This window comes from Leguminivora glycinivorella, chromosome 19 (assembly GCF_023078275.1).
Source record: "Leguminivora glycinivorella isolate SPB_JAAS2020 chromosome 19, LegGlyc_1.1, whole genome shotgun sequence".
Lineage (NCBI taxonomy): Eukaryota > Metazoa > Arthropoda > Insecta > Lepidoptera > Tortricidae > Leguminivora > Leguminivora glycinivorella.
The window spans coordinates 10,981,767-11,000,996 of NC_062989.1; the positions used below are offsets into that span (position 1 = coordinate 10,981,767).

The 19,230-nt window shown below is 35.7% G+C and overlaps 1 non-coding gene across 1 annotated transcript; it reads left to right on the plus strand.

Moving 5' to 3' along the window:
• The first annotated feature begins 18,857 nt into the window (after window positions 1–18,857).
• Trnas-cga lies at window positions 18,858–18,929 on the plus strand. Its single transcript has one exon. It is a non-coding gene; the product is annotated as a tRNA-Ser (tRNA).
• Window positions 18,930–19,230: the final 301 nt, after the last annotated feature.

The following is a 19,230-nucleotide window of genomic DNA, read 5'->3' on the forward strand; positions in this document are numbered from 1 at the left end:
GAAGTTACCGCCACCGACTCAATTGGTTGGCATTTAAGTTCTTCGAGGTTTGATGTGACATTAAGTGGCTCTGTGGGCCAGGACTGTATGGAACTAATTACGAATGATAACTGCTGTTTACCTTTTAAATGTATATTTAATAAATATTATTAGATTACAAAACCAAACACAATCAATGACAATTTATAACTAAACAAAAAACATATGCCAAAATGACAGGAAAAATCTATACTACATATTTCAATTCTGCAAAGAGTTTGGAACAACCGCCTTCCTTTGGGGTTTTGGTGATAAATACTTTCAAATGTTGGATTATGTTATCAATTCGTCTGTATATTTTTTAATGTTTGTTATTCGATATCTCCGTCATGTCTGAAACAATTTTTAAATTTGGATGATTCTGAAGTACTTACAAATGATAATGATTATCAAAACGGAACTCTAACCAGGGGCGGCTCACTCTTCATCAGCAGTTCCACTGCACCAAATGTCACTGTTCTGGACGTAAGTGCATGCTGTTCTTATGAAAATACCAAAGTCACTATAAGTGTGCCGTTCAGATTTGAGGAGTTCCGTTCTGACCATCATCAGCAGTTCCACTGCACCAAATGTCACTGTTCTGGATGTAAGTGTAAGCTGTTCTTATAAAAATACCAAAGTCACTATAAGTGTGCCGTTCAGATTTGAGGAGTTCCATTCTGACCATCATCAGGAGTTCCACTGCACCAAATGTCACTGTTCCGTACGTAAATGCATGCTGTTCCTTTAAAAACACAAAAATCACCATATGTATGCCTTCCAGATTTGAGGAGTTCCCTCGATTCGTCTAGGATCTCATCATCAGAACTGGGTTCTGAGAAAAATGGGACCAATCTGTATGCATATACATTCAATAAAAATAAAAAATTCAAAATCGGTTTAGTAACGACGGAGATATCGAGGAACAAACATTAAAAAAAAATAAAAAAAAAACAAAATAATTTTTAAGAAAAAAAAACCGCCTTCCTTTGGGGTTCTGGTGATAAATACTTTCAAATGTTGGATTATGTTATCAATTCGTCTGTATATTTTTTAATGTTTGTTATCCGATATCTCCGTCATTTCTGAACCAATTTTGAAATCTGGATGATTCTGAAGTACTTACAGATGAGAATGATTATCAGAACGGAACTCTAACCAGGGGCGGCTCACTCTTCATCAGCAGTTCCACTGCACCAAATGTCACTGTTCTGGACGAAGGTGCATGCTGTTCTTATAAAAATAGCAAAGTCACTATAAGTGTGCCGTTCAGATTTGAGGAGTTCCGTTCTGACCATAATCAGCAATTCCACTGCACCAAATATCACTGTTCTGGACGTAAGTGCATGCTGTTCTTATAAAAATACCAAAGTCACTATAAGTGTCCCGTTCAGATTTGAGGAGTTCCATTCTGACCATCATCAGGAGTTCCACTGCACCAAATGTCACTGTTCCGTACGTAAATGCATGCTGTTCCTTTAAAAACACAAAAATCACCATATGTATGCCATGCCTTTCAGATTTGAGGAGTTCCCTCGATTTCTCCAGGATCCCATCATCAGAACTGGGTTCTGAGAAAAATGGGACCAATCTGTATGCATATACATTCAATCAAAAAAAAAAATTTTCAAAATCGGTCTAGTAACGACGGAGATATCGAGGAACAAACATTAAAAAAAAAAACATACAGACGACTTGATAACCCCTTCCTTTGAGATTTGGAAGGCGGTTAAAAATAGAAATGTACGATGCATTATATCATAACGTAATCAATTAAAATACAATAAGAATGTGCAAAGGCGACCGTAATGGATACCTCACGTTTGTCATAGGAGTCATCAAGGTTCATAAAAAATACTACTTACAACTATTGATATTTACACAGCTTTTTAACAATCTACTAAATAAATAAAAAATAATTATACTGTTCAGTCACCTGCAGTAAGGTTACTCTTCGAAGGGCACAAAAATATGCGAATAAAACCACAAATGGTATTTCTTGTAATTTCTCTCTCTTTTACTTTTACTAGCTTTTGTCCGCGGCTTCACTCGCGTTAGAAAGAGACAAAAAGTAGCCTATGTCACTCTCCATCCCTTCAACTATCTCCACTTAAAAAATCACGACAATTCCTCGCTCTGTTTTGCCGTGAAGGACGGACAAACGACCAGACACACACACTTTCCCATTTATAATATTAGTGTGGAAGTATGGATAAGTAATATGTAATTTAAAAACTTATTATAACATTGAGTTTATGTATTGAAAAGAATACACAGCTGTTAATTTCATGCATGATAATTTCATAAAACAATTCTATCTTGTTTCATACTTTTTAGAACACATTTTATAGTAGTCGGGTTTTAGTTTTTGAACTTATTTTTTATATATCTTCATTCCTTGTAAAATATTGACTGTACTGTACGTAATCGGAATGGGCAAACCGAAAAGTTGAAAAAAAGGCCAATTAGTAGTAAATAATAATTACTAGCGACCCGCCCCGGCTTCGCACGGGGACTAAAGTAAAGCATAAAAATCAGCTCAAACAGTTCGGCATCGTTTTCGAAAAGCTACCAGCGGGATTTTGTAGATCGACTGGCAAATACCATCACACAAAATCTTAACAAATTTTGAAACCTTCCTCAAGAATCAAAAACTAGAATATTCCTTTGCTAATCCGTGAATAGATAACGTGCAAGTCAATCAGTGCTAACCTGTTATGGGCATTTTCGCGAAAAAAGATTCAAAACCTTTTTTTCCAAAATACGTAAATCTAATGTTCTGCTCGGAATCACGAGCCCTTTCGATTCTACTAGGTAAAGGTCCCTTTATTTTTTCCACTTCGTTACGATTTTTCAAACACCAAATGTACAGCGGTTACAAAGTGGAAAGTATGCAGGGTAAAAAAACATTTTGGGACCATTTTTTTGTCTCTTGTTTTTTGTCCTAGATCGAAAGGGCTCGTGATTCTGAGTAGGAAAAACATAAAATTTACCCACCTTTAGAAAAAGTAGTTTTGGTGATTATTCTCGCGAAAATGCCCTTATAGTTACTTGCGTATTTTTTAAATGCGGTCCACCGTCCCGTCAATATTCTGCTCCTGCGGATGCCTTGTAGAGAAGCGAAACACGTGTCGAGTTTTTTTTTTATTTTTGGCGGTGGATTGTAATATTTATTTGCGTAATTATTTTTATGTATATAATTGCATGTAAATAATATAATATACGCAAGTAGGTATAACTGGTTAGCACTGATTGACTTGCCCGTTATCCATTCGCAAAGGAATAATTATTCTAGTTTTTGATTAACATAAATTTTAGCAAAGTGACGCCTGATTCCATCGATTACTTCCTCAAAAATCACTTTTTCTATGTGACCCCCGCTGAAGATCCGTGTAGTTTTTGAGTTTATCCCGAACACACAGACAGACGCATCGGGGGACTGTTTTATTAAGATGTCGTGGATATGAGTATTGTATTATCACATCTCGGACTGACTGGCGATCAAATACGAGTATATGAAAGAGGCGCGTTCCTACACACAGTCTAAGCTCGTGTAGTGTAGGTGAACGCGTACCAGGCTTGTATTGAGATATGACATGTCGCCTGTTCGCGTTTTTGACAGGCGGTAACTGTGAGGTAACCGAGAGCCGCGCACCCCGGCACTTTCAGCGGGGAGCGGGAGTGGCCGTACTGTACGATTGTACTCTTTATTATACTGTGTTTATACTAGGACATTACTCCCTCTCCATAATAGGTATTACCTAACACTATTTGTGCATTATAAAAACGTGCACTTGCCAAACGTGACAGACTGTAATTCAACACCAAACGTTTTCCTGGTAAGAAATATAAGAATTGTGTCCTACTTATGAGTAACATCAGGATATGAAGCGTAAAAAATATATTTAGTAACCTCAGCAATTTTGTTTTGTGCTCTAAAATCTATTACTAACTCTAAGTCTATGAATGAATTTGTGTAAACTTGAACTATGAAAACCTTTCCTGGGACTTTTCACTATCTACACCGTGTTTATTATTTTTCCTTTAAATTCGACAAGTAGCTCATTATCAGGAACCAGCCTGTATATCACTTTTAGTTCAATTAGCAAAACTTTTTTTTTCATTATTTTCATACATAATAAATGAATTTATTAGTGTGACAGACGAAACCCTTAAGAATAGCATTCAAGTTAGTGTCAGGTGATTGACGGCACATGTCAAAACAAATAACATAAGGAATTGGTAAAGGCTGTCCCACAGGTGTTCAGGAATTATCTTTATTTTTTTAATAACTCGATAACCGTAAGAGTTATGACGCTAGTTTTGTAGATAAATTAATTGTATTTGATCTAAAGAACCTTTCCTTAAAGTTAACGGAATTCAATAAAAACACGGTGTATACATTTTAATCTAGTGAAAATTTTCAAAAGTGCTGTTACTGCGGAGAAGAACCGCCGAAAATAGCGAATTTTTATTTTTTAAGGACCATCAGGATATTAAGCCTAGACAATTATTCTTATTATGTCTTATTAAGACCAAGTTTTTGCGCTTTGTACACATATATAAAGTCACACACAGGTCAAACGCAATTAATTAACATTATTTTACCTTTTAAGGCCAGATGAAGAACAAAATTGTAGGTGGCTACTTACTCGGTACTTTTTATTTATGGTGAGCCAATTTTAATGATTATAAACGCATAAATGGTAAGTAAGGTGAAAGTAACAATGCGATACCTTATGTTTTTAGGTATTTAAAAAACTGTGAACAAACCGTCAAAGGAGTTTTTAGGTATTTAAAAAAATGTGAACAAACCGTCAAAGTAGTTGTCTATAAGGTAACGTTTGGTTACTTTACTGTTAAATTTTTCGTTTTAAAAAATAATTGAGCTCACTACTATAGACCGTTCCATTCCAAAAACATATACTTTCGCTTAATTTTACAAAATACACAACAAAAGGAGTGTAGGTACGTCTCTAATGGGTCGGTGATTGATTCAACTAAACTAGCATCTAGTATAAAAATACATAAATATAACAATCACCATCTCATACGGAGAAACGGAAGCTCGGAAACATATTGAACTCGGAACAGATGATGATGATGATGATTGATATCAAGCATCAAACAAATAAAATTAAAAATCGCGTAAGGGATTTTAGTAGTGTTAATCCCAGATTAAAATGCAACCATGAGTTTTAAACCTCTGCAAAATTGGGTTCTTTTTGGTAGATGATTCCCTGAAGAAAAGAATGATATTGATTAAATGTATTGAAGATAAGTATGTATGTAATCGTGAAGGTGTATTTATGTTTCGTCAAATTAAACGAAATTACATGTTAGTGGAATGAAATGGAAAATAGTAATGAGCTCAATTATTTTTAAATAAGGAAAAAAATCAGGAACCAAACGTTACCTAATAAACAACCCTCAAATTTGACAACTCGGGTTTGTTTACACTTTTTTCAACAGCCAAAAGTACAACGTATAGCAATGGGAATTATTTTAATTTATTTGCGATTTTTATCTGTCAGTGAATAAATACCAAACAAATGTTTGTAAACATTTTGCATCGCATGTGTTAAGAAATTCACAGTAAGTAGTCAGCCGGTTCCAACTAGTACCCCTGTAGTTTGTACTAAGCATTCTAATCATGTATAAGCTAAAAACCACTTAGTAGGTAATAACTTGTTCAGATACTGGAATGTTCTGGTAAAAGCAATTTTTATTTAGAAGTAAAGATTAGAATGGCGCCGAGCAAACTTAAAAAAATTGGGTACATAAATACAGAATGGTCCAAAAGATGATACACGATTAAGTTTTTCTGATATTACAATTTTATTTTTTATTAAATACTAGTAATTTTAAGGATGTTGTGACGTCTATTGGGCTACTCTGTATAATTTATATTCAAGTGGACTATGCCTAATAGTTACTGCAAATATAATATAATATGCCCCATGAGCAACAATTAATCGTTTTTTTACATCAGGGACAATTTTTAACATTAACTCATCATTTTTGTAAAGGTTTCACTGTTGCAAAAAACATACCTATAGTTATTTATTTTTAATTTATTTTTTGATTTTTTTGATTTTGATACTTCGTAAAATTATTGTTACATTGCAATACATGAAGGGTTAGATAGAAGGAAAAGTAACATCATGAACACATAAAGAAATATAGTAGGTATAATATACGCTTTTCACTTGATTTCAATCACCACCTTGTGTTAAAAACATTAATTATACACATAACATTTTTAATTATACAAATAATATCAGATTTATGTAAGATTTGAGAAAAAAATAAAATGCGAACTTATCAAATTGAATTTATTTTCGCATTGCGGTATTTCAGGGTAGACTTATGAAGGATGAAGGGTAAGAAGGACTATACGGCTTAAAAATAGTATTACATACATACATACTATACTTAGTTCTGATACAGACGAACTGAAACAGTTAATTTCAGTCCGTCTATAGATCCCATCCATTAAAAATTTAATTAAAAATGTTAAAGCACTGACTGGCCTTGAGTTTCACAGATATAGATATACTAATATAGTTCAAGGTTCCTCCGGCCAAGAATTTAGCGCCATTTAATTCATATTGCGATGCTTTCAAGATTTATGAGGCAATCATCTTAAAAGATGCAGGAAAGGCCACATTCTAAGCCAATCGCTGAGAAATATTCTCAAGGAACTGGCTGACAATGAGACTTTTTACGCCCATGTCCACTTCTAATGACATGTGTCGGCGTTGACAGAAAACGCTGATAGGTTCGAAGAATGGACGCAGAAATAGATTGATTAGGTCAGGTTAGTTTGACATGTCAAGCTAAGCGAAGATGATGGAAATGGTAGTCGACGACAGTAAGGACGCGTTCAACTTACAGTAGGGCCGTACTGCGCGGCTGCGTTCGTGTCTCGCAAATGGTCTCGTCGGAAGATCAGCGCTGACCTCCGGGTCAGCATCGGCATTATGCTGAGACGGGACCATTTCGTGATAAACTTACCCATCCCTTGTACATTTGTAGTTTTTAGTCATACTTTATGCATAATATGTAGTTTTTAAGTTCATTACGAATAAATATTTTGATTATGATTATGATAGATGTTTATTGGTTAAACTCGTAGATTCCGTGAAAACTAACTGGCGATGACGTGTTCGAACAACACTAATTATAAGATAGAAGATCAATGATGCGATACGACATCAGTCAGTAAACATTTGTGCTTATTCAAACAAAAACGCAAAACCCATGCAAAAACGACGGGGTGTTATAAGTTTGACGTGTCTGTCTGTGTGTGTCTTTCTGTGGCATCGTAGCTTTTGAACGAAGTAACCGATTTAGATTTGTTTTTTTTTTCGTTGGTTTCGGTTGGGTGTGTCCACTATGTCGGGGGATTTTTCGTAAATATATGGGATATCCGTCCGACATCCGATATCGGATAATGTGAAAACGCGCTAAAGGTATATACCTGAGTAAAATTAAATTTTCGAATTGGGCTGCCTTTGCACAAATTCGAATGGAAAAAATTGAGGAAGAGTCATTATGGGACTTCGTGTAATTGTCAACAAAGTTGAAGGCCGAGTTTATCGTAGGCCCGAAGGTCCGGAGCGTCCCAAGAGACGTGTTTTAGTTGCATAAAGTAAAGACCGAGACCGGACGTTGTACTAAAGAACCCGTAGCTCTGACTATAACAACTACATATTATTTGTAAAAAATTTGCAGTTTTGTATTTTTTTTTTTTTCATTTATTTTGAATGAAGTGACTTTGAGAAATTGACACGGTATCGTCTTCCTACTGAATTTCGATAAAGTTAGATGTATGGCTTGTAAAATAAATAAGATAATCAAATATTATTTATATTATTTGTTCCTAATTAATTTTTTTAATTAATTTAATTATATATTTTTAAATAAGATTTAAAAAAAGTATTGCGTAACGACAGACAATCGATTCGTGTCTTTCACAGACTAAACTGTGTACTTTTAGGTATTTAAAATAACGTAAATTAATAATTTGGAGATTTTCGGGTAGTCACAACTTTTTACTGTCGGCTAACCAACCAAATTAAAAAACCAAGCGGATCTGTCACAGAGACACAGAGCGACTTGTCCTTCTAATTTGGCCGTGTAATATTTTCATTACCCTCAACTTGCTTATTGAGAGAATATTTTAAATACCTACCTTATGGATTCTTTGAGATCGTATCGTATCTATATCTGGTGCCGTAGCCGAATGGCATTTCTGCGACGCGAAACAAAAACGAAACGCCGCGAAAGGTAGTCTGGCTCTGTCGCGCCAATACGCAAGAGCGATAGAGATATAATATATCTATGAGCGTTTCGTTTCGTGAGAGTTTGTGCCATTCGGATACGTACCCTGGCTGGACTACTTTGAAAAGCTACTAACTCTACATATTTTCAATCTTGTCTTCGAGTGGTTGACCAGCTTTTTACCTGCGTCTGCGCAACGTAGGTAATTTCCTATTGTTCTTCGATGTCCTGACGCAGACTGCTTCCGATTACAGTTATAGCATACCTACTTATAACAGAGTATTAAAATATAAAGACTTGTAACTAGGGAAAAAATATTTTTAATTTATTTTATTTTTAATTTGGTAAAAAATAATAGGTTACATGAAACAAGGATACGTTTAATCGTTTTTTTATGGGATAAGAGGCAAAGAAGCAGACAGGTCGCCTGATGGTAAGCGATCACTGCCGCCCATGCAAACCCGAAACACCAGAAGTGTTGGAGTGCGTGAGTTGCCGGTTTCGTAAGCTGGGTTCGTAAATATTTTCAGGAAAAGGTGCCCTTTAATAAGGCTCCAATGCCCCCTATTTTGATCAGAAAAAGTCCGCTGAAGGTATCCCTTTAAACTCCGGCACCAAAATGTAACTTCTAAGGTCCTGTTGCATCAACCACGGTTGAATGTCACATCATCGTCAAACAGCAGACGTCTATGGAACTTCCCATACAATAAACTTTAACTAACATTTTAACGGTGACAGACGGTTTGGTCCAACCGACCCTAAGTGTAAGCCCTGAGTGCACGCGCATATTGGGCGTGCAACGTGGTAGGGCGTAAGGGATCATCCCCACACAAGAGACGCATGTCCTGAGGCGCGGAACGGACGTCCGCGCCACGCCGCCTGAATGTAATTTAAAAAACCTCAGTACATTTTGTATAGGAAATACGTAAGACGCGCCCCCAGGCGACGCGTCGCTTGGCGCGCGCCGCGCCGCCTGGAGCGCGCCAAGAGACGTCTCTTGCGAGTCCCTTGTGCGTCCTTCTTATACAAAATGTACTGAGGAGACGTTTTTTAAATTACATTCAGGCGGCGTGGCGCGGACGTCCGTTCCGCGCCTCAGGACATGCGTCTCTTGAGTGTGGACGGTCCCTGAGGCATGTATTTCAAACAATTGAAGCTCATACAAGTGTCCTGAATAAACGCTGCATATGGTGGACGCACGCTCACACGCCCAACCGAACGCTTCGCTCCGAGCGACTCAGACCTTACACTTAATTGTGTAAGTAGGTATAATTTTATTATACCTAGGCCGAATTGGGTAACAACTTGCTAAATTACCCTCAAAAACAAAACATTAAAGTTTTGTTTGTCAACTTTGTATTAGTCTCTGCTCTCTGCTATTTATAACTTTGGTATCTGTAATTTTGAATTGACTGTTTACAAGCATGTCTCGTTATTTTTACGATTTGAAGATAACCGATAAGATAAAAAATTCATACGAACACACTAAAGTGCAAATATCAAATAGCCTTTTAAAACGATGACAATGCACTTGAGCGGGTAGACAAAATGCTAATTCGCTCCATTATCGTGTTTGACTCTCTCTGACGCACTAATATGAAAGAGCGAAAGAGAGATAATTACCTATTCAGATTCAGATTCAGATTCAGATTTTTTATTGATAAAATATGATATTTTACACGTCATTTTTTATAAGTAAGTATAAATACAATAATCTAAACTTAAGTAAATCAGTATTAGTACATTTCACATGATAAAAATATACATTATACAGTTTTATTATTAACTATTTATATGAATTATGAACTTTAATTTTAATATTTTTTTGTGGTTGGGTTGGCCACTTCTCTATTCATGAATTCGTCTATGTTATAACACGCCAGTATTATTTGCTACGTGCACGAGCAGTGCTGCCCTTATTAGGTATGTGTGTCATATTAGGTCCAAGGGCCGCTGGATAAATTTTATCGCATCAGTGCGTCCCTATCGCACGTACAAATAGTGCGAAAAGGACGGCCTGATGTTATATCGCTTATCACGCAACCGTGCTTGCCTGCATGTAGTCAAGAGAGATAACAACGATCGGATACGGTTTTTCATATTCTTTGTCTCTTATATAATATACTTTTTAATCCCACCACACCTCGTTACCTAAAAGAACGTTTCAGTTATTTAAACTCCACTAGATCCTCACAAAACTTGCTTCTCTCTGTTCCTCCTTCCTCTTCCAAATTCTACAATTCTTCTTTCACTTTTCGGGCTGTTCGACTCTGGAACTCTCTTCCTGTCGAATTGAGACGCGCTCAATCCCTTGCTACTTTTAAATCCCATCTGAAAGACTATTATTTGTCCCTTCATTAGTGTCTCTGTAAATTCTCCACTTACACGTTTGGCACGAAATATTGTATGTATTATAATATATGTATGTAGGTATATAATATGTAAGTAGTATGTATGTATATGTATGTGTAGGTATTATATGTATTATGTAGGTATATGCTTTTTAGCTACAATTAATTACTTTTAATTTAGTTTTTTTGCACCTCCTAATTAGTTAAAGTTATGAATACCATTTTTCCACTACCCAAAGGTTGCCTGGAAGAGATCGCTCTTTAGCGATAAGGCCGCCTGTTGTTTACCTCTGTAATAAAATTTATTGTAATGTGTGTCTTCCTATGTACATTTCTGAGGTTGTGCAATAAAGTGGATTTGTATTGTATTGTATTGTATTGTTCGTCAACTATAGTACTCTTGGCTACTTGAGGTTAACATTCTTTATCAATTGACTGCTCTTTGCTTATAATTAGCGAAACAATCCATTTAATCGCAGCGATGTTTTCCTCGTGTTGTTCTATTTGTGTTTTTCAGGGAACCATTATCTGGCCGCACCTCTTGTTATAGATAATTTAGTTAACCTTAGGTATAAATTGGACTTTTAGGTGTGAGATCTGTCACCTACCTGCTTTTGATACACTTTAATAAAATAAAATAGTATATTACAACAAGTTGCGGATTGCAATGTAAATACATGTAGTTGAAAAAGTGCATGTCGAATTTATCAATGAATTCATTCATAATTTCTCCATGCACTTTTGCTGGTGATAGTACAAGTTGATAGTACTGATAGTACTGATAGTAGTGATAGTACTGGAGGCCTTGGTCACTTTTTCTTTGTATATGACATTTATTTAATGTTTATAGTACAAGTTGCTGAACATTTTCAAAATATCCCTAATTTACTTAATATTTAATTTTTTTTATTTTTTTTTATTTTTTTATTTACTTACTTAATTTTTAATTTAATTTTCTTGAGAAAATTGTCCTGCAAGTTGCAATTGAGAAAATTATCTTAAGATTAGGATGTAGGTATTGCGCGATGTTCTAAACAGTTGACGATCGGTTCATTTGATGTTTGAGTTACACACAGTCGTTTGGGGTTAGGGCCAGTTGCATCAACCACACCTGACAGACACATCATCGTCACGCAGCAGACGTCTATGGAACTTCCCATACAATGAAATTTAGAATAGAATAAACATTTATTCGTGAACACAGGCAAGACAAAATTCACATAATAATAACAAGATAGAAAGTAATGAAGTGCCACGAATAAACGGCCTCATCTCAGCGTGTTGCTGGTGACTTCCAGCGCTGATCTTCCGATGAGACCATCAAGTGAGAAAGATTCACGGATGGTAACAGACCTAAAAAAAGTTGTCCTAAAAAAATTTTGGCAATAAATGTGCCAAAAACAATACCCAGAACTCTTCATGCATGCATTGCTAGTTGCGAATTACCTCTTCGCACCGCACGTTTATCCTACAACGTTTTACAGTAGTGTAGTAGGTACATATGGCCCTTTGAAGTCTCGACATATATTATGCACATAAAGTACCATTCTGCGCACTAGTTCGAGAAAGTAGCACCATAAAATGCACTGTAAAAGTTATTTTAGTAGCAAAACTTCGCCTTGTTTTGTTCTACTTTTGGTGTATCTCTCTCTACGAAGTTGAACTACTCTTTAGTTATTGAGCAGTTCCCGGCAACATTGTACATAGCCACGTCAGCAAATTTTAATTGATCCTATTTTGTTACCAACATTTAGCAATATAAGTCAACTTTCGTAAGATATATACAGGTTAATTGTTATAATTAAGAAACTATACATACTAGAGAACCTTAATGATGAAATAAAACTTACTAAAACCTCAATTCATCAAAAAAATCTTGGTAACAAAATAGGAATAATAAAAACAAATTTAACTTTTTCCTTAATTGTTATACAAACTTTTCGAGAACTGCTGTATTCCAGGATTTTTTAATGGTTTGAGTGTATAAACTTTAGTTTTGAAAAACAACGGAACACAAAAAAAGATCAGCGTGCGTAGCTGAATACAGAAACGCTCACGAAACGCTCACGAAACGAAATGCTCGTAGATATCTATCTCTATCTTTCACTCAGACTTTTCACGGCGTTTCGTTTTCGTTTTGCGTCGTAGAAATGCCATTCGGCTACGGGGCCTGTTCTTTCACAGCGACGAATCTCTCGATGTTTTATAGAACAACTTTTTCCGATGATAAAAAAAAAAAAAAAAAATGAAAATGAAATATTTATTTTCAAGTAGGCATATTACAATGCGCATATGAACGTCAAATAAAGCTACGCCGGCTCTAACCCTACGCCTCAGCCTCGAGAAGATTTCAGTCCCCCCTCAGTTGGGAGGGGGGTATCCACTATGGGACCGGCAAGAAACTCGGCGGGCAACTTCTTTTCAAAACATTACATCTTATAATTAACATGCATTAAATAACAACATACAATTTAACATGCAAAAGTATTCATCAAAGAATATGAACAGACTAGGTACTCTATGGAAATCAATTTCAATAAATTATATTATTGCTTAATAATACGTCGTTCTTCTTCAGAGAAAACATATCAAATTGTCATAGAAGAAAAAGATAATATGAATCTCAATATCATTAAATATGTAATTTACCTACACAACATAAAATATAAAATATTTGATGTGCTTTCTTATCTGAACTGTGTCCTCTATACATAATACAATTATTTTAATTGCTATTCGTTTTTTGTAGTTTCTGGTTCGGGCCATGCATGTTTGTCTGTCAAATAGTCCTCGACTCTGTAATAAGCCTTTAACATCAATGATTTTTTTAAGTAGTTCTTAAGAGCTGGGAGGGGTAATCTCAAAGCAGTGTCAGGTAACTTATTATAAAAATGAATGCATTGCCCAACAAATGACTTCTGTACTTTACGGACACGAAACTTCTTTATGGCAAGCTTATTTTTGTTATAAATATTTACTTACCTACTTGTACCTAAGTAGCTTGAATTTCAAACAAGTCTTCCTTGATTCTCGTGACTTGGTAACTAATTTATACATATTGCTTTACGCTTTTCTTTTAAAGTTTATTATATAATTTTCTTTGACAACTCTAACTCGTATTTCATTAATGAACAGACTTTACCAGTTTTTGAATTCTTTGTGAACGTAAGTATGTTCATAAAATTATTAACCTGGTTCAAAAACCTTTTAAATACTTACCTAATAAATTGTAACTTTGTATTAACAAAATCAGGAAATATTAAATACTTAAAATTAAAACTGAAATAAATTACCTACATTTTTACATATTAACATAAGTATGAAAGAAAGAAAGTCAACCAATTGGAACCTTAAGCCACTGTAGAACTATGTCATATTGACGTTACGAACAGAGTGAAATCTCTTTTTTTATGGTGCCAAAGACGACGTTTTAGCACTTAGCACTTGTAAATTGATAGCTAGATTTTACAAGAGCACGTGGACTACCGGCCGTTGACGACAAAAAAGTGGCTAATCGCGTTTCGAGACTAATTCTTCATCAGCTTCTCACTACAACATTAGTTTGCTGCATACTAAGCTATCTGTATAGGCTATATATATTACACTCTAAACAACACTAATGAGCAAAAGAAAAAGAAATTATTCACGACACGAGACCGCTAAGATGGCGCTCGAACCGAAAGTCATAGAAATCTCTTATTGCTTGTCATTTTGACATGGTTATAGAGTGGCCTAGGGTTTCAATTTTGACTGTACCGAGGTAAAACTAATCGCTAGGCAATCGCTAGGTAAAACTGCTAGGTATCGTGAAACCTAACAAAAGAACAAGAGTCTAGCCAGAAAAACAATTTGTAAATATGATACAGTCCGAAAGTATAATGTTTCTAATTACCTATAATATCTTATCATAGATTAAATATAAGATGATTGATTATACCGTCCCATACATTACAATGCGACCGCCTAAGAACGCGCATACACTACACCACACATAGATGGCGCCACAAAAATTCGACGCAATTCGTCGCTTCGTTTCGCCGTGAAAGACGGACAAACAAACAGACACACACACTTTTCTGTTCATAATATTAGTATGGATTCAAAATTTATTTATCCCTTACGCAGCGGAGCTAATAACATGACTGTATCACTTGTAAATATTGCTATTTTCTTCTGTATTTGTATTTTTTTTTTATAATATGTCTCTCAGTCCCATTTGGTGGGACTATTTTACCAGTGTCAGGGTAAGTGCGACGTTGTTCGGTAGTTAGCACTTGTAAATTGATAGCTAGATTTTACAAGGGCACGTGGACTATCGGCCGTCGATGACAAAAAAGTGGCTATAAACGCGTTTCGGAATTAATTCTTCATCATTAGTTTACATTAGTTTACTGCATAATAAGCTATCGATATTACACTTTAAACAACATTAATGAGCAAAAGAAGGAGAAATTATTCGCGACACGATGCCGCTAAGATGGCACCCGAATCGGAAGTAATTAACCGTGGGCTATATCACCACAGTGACATTGACACTTGACATTGATAATTATTTGACTAGACTAGCGTCAATATTTCCTTGTTGAACAGGCAACGAACGGCGAAATGTCACTGTCGGGCGACAATTGTCACTATTATTAAATAGGCCACTGATATAAATATTATATAGATTACTAGCTTTTGCCCGCGGCTTCACTCGCGTTAGAAAGACACAAAAAGTAACCTATGTCACTCTCCATCCCTTCAACTATCTATACTTAAAAAATCACGTCAACTCGTCGCTTCATTTTGCCGTAAAAGACGGACAAACAAACAGACACACACACTTTCTCATTTATAATATTAAGTATGGATATGATATATATTGATATGATATTAACAACTTTCGACACACTAATTCAGTTAATTGTTAACAATAATCAAAGTACGACGCAAAACTCCGCGTCTCAAAATATTTATTTAGGACAAGGTAAACTTAAAGTCCTCGTTCGTTTGTTGAAACAGTGAAATTAGGTTAAAATAATAAGCAATGATCTTACTGTACTATCGGATTTTAAGTGCCGTTAAATAACGAGGGTTCCCTTTGTTTGTGTAGAAATTTTTTAGTTGGATAAACAGATACGCTTTAATTTAAAGGGATCGAAAAATTCGGATTCGTTCAGATTTGAGGAGTTCGGTTCTGACCATCATCAGCAGTTCCACTGCACCAAATGTCACTGTTCTGGACGTAACTGCATGCTGTTCTTATAAAAATACCAAAGTCACTATAAGCGTGCCGTTCAGATTTGAGGAGTTCCGTTCTGACCATCATCAGGAGTTCCACTGCACCAAATATCACTGTTCTGGACGTAAGGGCATGCTGTTCTTATAAAAATACCAAAGTCACTTTAAGCGTGCCGTTCAGATTTGAGGAGTTCCGTTCTGACCATCATCAGCAGTTCCACTGCACCAAATGGTACTGTTCCGTACGTAAATGCATGCTGTTCCTATAAAAACACAAAAATCACCATATGTATGCCTTTCAGATTTGAAGAGTTCCCTCGATTTCTCCAGGATCCCATCATCAGAACTGGGTTCTGAGAAAAATAGGACCAATCTGTATGCATATACATTCAATAAAAAAAAAAAAAATAAAAAAAATACAGACGTATTGAGAACCACCTTCCTTTGAGAGATTTGAGGCGGCGGTTAAAAATAGGAAGTAAATCCAACACAACCAAATCGAATTCGCTTACCCTTATCCCAGTCACTTGGGGTCGGCGCAGCAAGTCTTTCTCTTCCACTTGCTTTCGTTTCATAGGTATTATCTCTCACAGTCTATCCATCTTTTCCTCGGTTTTCATCTCCCGTTACTTCCTTCCGCACGGGATATCTGGGAAATGGGTTCAATTTTGGTGTGGGCGATGGCTGGCAACCTGTCACTGAATTTTGTTTTCATTCAACCCTTTAAGACGCTACAGGATCGAAAATGCTAAAATGGAAAGGAGCCCCCCTTTCAATTTGGGAATTCTAGTTTAATATTACTAGTGTTATTAACTAGATTTATCGAAAAAAATTGTCCATTAAGAACAACTCAGTTAAAAGATATTGCAAAATCTTTGAAATTGAGGTTCCGCTTTCGACTGTTTCTTCCTCCAAAACTTAGTCAATCGTAACGAGAATCTGAATAACAATGAAATAATCTGTGTCGGACCGTTTAGTTTTTTTGGCTAATTGTCACCAATTCTGAATACCACACCTTTTTTTACGCCATAATCAATAACACCGTTTTTGGAAATTTTTGATGGGCTGTAGCGTCTTTAAAAATAACAATATCAAAAAAATCGAAACGGTCCAACACAGATAAAAATTATAATAATCTGTGTTGAAAAAATCATTGCTGTATCTTCAAAAACCAGGGAGGAAATAGTCGAGAGCGTTTGTATGGAGAATTGACACCTCCTGTATCGTCTTAACCACAGAGTGGCACTTAAATTTGGCCAGTTTAGTTACATAAGATTCGCCTTTTGAGAATACAGGCGTCGTGAGAGAGAGAAAATATGAAAACACACATACATAAGTATGTATGTTTTCATATTTTCTTTTGGTCTCAGAAGTACGTTGTTAAATCTATAGGGCTTCCTGTGAAAACCTATTATGTATTCTGATTACTAATTTAGATCAACTATAGGTACTTCCATCATATCCGGGTTAGCAGAAATATTTGTCACGGAATATAAACTCGAGTGTGCTCGTAACTATTATTTTATGATAGTCAATTGTGACAATAAAAATATTGTGTCATAAATGATATGACTTAAAATTGAATGTAATGGTCGTGGAAAAATTGTAGATGACCTCATATAATCTTCGCCAGAATATTTTACTGGTCGAGCGTTAGCGAAGATTTCCGATTTTGCTTGGTCAGTTAATGTATTTTACGAGTAGGTATTATCAGGACATTCTTCTCTATATTTAAGTCGCATTTCTATCTCTTGTGAAAAGGGGGTTGCTTGCTTCGTACTCCTAGGCCTAAGTTGCTTTCCCAACAAACGGTTACAGCTTGGCTATAATATAAATTTCATAATATTAAAGGTAATATTAGAAGATAATTTTAACATACGTCAATTATATTAAACTAGAACGATATAGATTGAATATTAGTGGCAAAAGTGATGATTTTGTTTGAAGAAAAGACAGGTCACGATCCAATAATATCTAGTGCCAATATTTGAGGCAAGTATCATCACATTGTCATAGATTTAATATAAGAAAATCATAAAATCCCATACATTAAAATGCGACCGCCTAATAACGCGCATACACTACACCACACATAGATGACGCCACAAAAAAATGCCATGTTGCCATCGATTATTAAATCTATGTCAAAAGTGAGACTTAACGCCACCTACAAGTATAATCGAAAGCTAATAGATATTTTTTTGTGGCGCCATCTATGTGTGGTGTAGTGTATGCGCGTTCTTAGGCGGTCGCATTTTAATATATGGGATGGTATGCTCTTATACAGGGTGTAAACCTAATACGGGCGAACCTCTTAACGGTGGTGAGTATAGGACGTATAAAATGTAATTAGATAACTTTTACTTAAAATTGAAATATTTTTTTTATCCATACAAATTAATTCGGCCCGCAACGTAATGCAAACACACTCCCGTTAAACGCTCGTTGACAGTTGTCATTGATTGTCATCGCAACCACGTTTACAGTACATTGCTGCTGAGATTTTTTTCAAAAATTCATTATGGGGTGAAAATTATGAGTAAATCAAAAACACCTCTTAATTAATGATAACAATATTGAATTATACGCATGGTTTCATTTATCGCCCTTATTACGTTTACGCGCTGTATTTAATCTATGATATTATCTTAAAGTTCGAACCAGTTTGAAACAGGCCGATACTCTGTTAACTTATTCAAGCAAATTGACGGGAAGTTATAATGTCAAGTTTACGTTTCCGATTAAGGCCTTCAAATTGAGGCCTGTCAGTGCCCCAGGATCTCGATAAAGTTTCAGGGGGAATTGACAAGAAGTATTAATGTCAAATTGAAATTTTCGATATAGGCCACAAGATACCAAAGTGTTTGAGACGGAGACAATCTTCTGCGCTATTAAAGCTAATAGCTTTGTATAGTAAATTATAAATTGAAATACTTAGATATCATAAACAAAACAAAAAACGACAAGGCCCCCAGTGGCGGGCGGGTGGTCTAGTGGTAATGACGTTAGCCGCGAAAGCTGAAGACCCGGGTTCGATTTCCGGCTCGGCCACCAGTGGACCTTGTCGTTTTTTTTTTTCTTTCGTGTATGATATCTATTTCAATTTATAATTTATGTATATAGTAGTGTGACTACTTCAAAAAGAACAAATCAAAAAATATTCAATAAAATAATTTGATTTGTTGTATTATATTAGTGCGACACAGCGAGCGTTTGTACCTTTGCTAAGCATCCAGGCGACCTAGCCAAGGTGTCTATCGACAGCAAAGACGTAACGCTGCGCGCTTAAGATTTGGTTTCGCAGGATAGCGGCCGTGCGTGCTTCGCGCCTTTGTATTAATACTAAATGACG